Here is a 2,098-nt window from a genome sequence, read left to right as displayed (position 1 = left end):
ATCCCCTCACACTATTTCTCATCAGCAGCACTAGCGTTCTGGGAGGGGGGGGGGGGGGGGGGGGGGCAGTACTCCTGTGACAACAATTTTGGATCCCCTTGTGGCCCCCCTAAATGTGGAGTAGGAAATAATTTTTACATAACACATTTTTGCTATCATTCTTTTTTTATATCCCTTATTAGACAGTGGCAACGCGGAACACTAATTTAACCCACACATTTTCTAGAGGGACGGCTTTAGGCGGAACACAACACTATCGTACCACATGCATCTGCAAGTTTGCCTGCAATGCAGTGAAGAAAACGATATGACAACAATAACGTCTAATGTAACTGGCCCCTCTAACAGTACAAGTGGCCCCAGCTTGGCCCCCCCAGTTGAAATGGTCTAGAGCCGCCACTGATCAGCAGTCAAGCAGAATATAGTCAAACCCACTGTGGTTCTACTAAACTAATTGACTGGTTTGCACTTTTGCACACATTATGTCAGTGGAACCAAGCATGTCATTATGTATGATAATGATGGCTGCTGTTTGGAAACCCATTTTATCCATTTAGGGAATTAAGCTATTGATGCAAATGATTGGAATCAACTTTTCTATGATCTTCTGTAGACTAACAGACTGTCCCTGACCATTGTGGTTCACCTGCTGTGTGCAACAGGTGGTGATCATGACCATGTCACAGTCACATTTCTCAGTGTTAACCAATGCCACCACACATGGGGCATACATAACGTTTTCCTCATTGACATCTGAAGGACAGGAACTGACCTTTTTGGTTAGGGCCGGTTCTGACTTTGTTATGCCAGTCCCAAAGCTGAATTGATCCCTTTTCATTCTGATGGACACAGGAACGCTGTGAGCAGCTTGTTTGGCCCTGATGTAGTTTCCTGCAGGGTGTCTAGTCAATCTACAGCCTTGTTGAAGCTTATTGATGTACACAGTGAGCCTGGAGAGCACACGTGCGTCACCCGGTGCTGTGTGATTAATAAAAACACTTCCTATAACACAGTTCATTAGGAGCAGGTTAATGGGCCGGACTACTGGATATCTGGGCATTTCAGCATATTACTGCTGCTGCTCACTGCTCGACTCTACTTCCACTTCATTAGATAGAAACATAAAGTTCTGTCTGTCTGGTTCAGTCGGTCCGGTTCAGTCTGCCTGTCTGTCTGGTTCAGTCGGTCCGGTTCAGTCTGTCTGTCTGTCTGGTTCAGTCGGTCCGGTTCAGTCTGCCTGTCTGTCTGGTTCAGTCGGTCCGGTTCAGTCTGTCTGTCTGTCTGGTTCAGTCGGTCCGGTTCAGTCTGCCTGTCTGTCTGGTTCAGTCGGTCCGGTTCAGTCTGTCTGTCTGTCTGGTTCAGTCGTTCCGGTTCGGTCTGTCAGTCTGTCTGTCTATCCGTCTACCTTTTCTTCTATCTGATAGATGATATATTTTCCTCAGCTTCCTGCTTTCCTCTGGATCTCTAATGTTACTCTACCCTTTGACCTTTGAACTTTGGAGTTATCTGTATCTGCTAATTCAGCTTGTTTGGCTATCTATTAAGGCGATGTTACAGGGTTAATTGATCTCAGTTCAGGGGTTAATTAGCTATAAATCTGTGATGGCCAGAGACTCTACCCTCATACAAGACTGAGTTCAGAGGTGAGAGGTCACTGGAGGATAAGGTCTCTGTGGAGTGTGTCAATCAGCCATATGACTGAGACACACACACACACACACACACACACACACACACACACACACACACACACTCAATAGTCCCCCTTTCTATTCTCATTACGCACCAGTAAATGCTGATGAAGGTTAAGAATGAGTACCCAGGCTCAGGAGGGCTCTAGATGTCTGTTAGATTATTTTAGACTCTATAAACTTCCCTCTTTTTAATTGTATTCTGCCTCAGAGGCGGCCCTGTGTACCAGAGAGGGTCATGGAAGAAGCAACAACCCGTCTATAAAGGGATATCAGCTCCCCAACCCGCTATCTAGTAGAACACCAGCCATAATAAAGTGTCTTTAAATCAGCACTGTTTCATTCATACACACGCATTCACCACCACACATTGTTATAGGCCCATCACTCAGTTTCTTTACTCACTC

The sequence above is a fragment of the Salmo salar genome, chromosome 06, assembly GCF_965601325.2.
Source record: "Salmo salar chromosome 06, fSalSal1, whole genome shotgun sequence".
Lineage (NCBI taxonomy): Eukaryota > Metazoa > Chordata > Actinopteri > Salmoniformes > Salmonidae > Salmo > Salmo salar.
The sequence above is the reverse complement of the archived record's forward strand: the minus strand, read 5'-3'. Positions refer to the sequence as shown.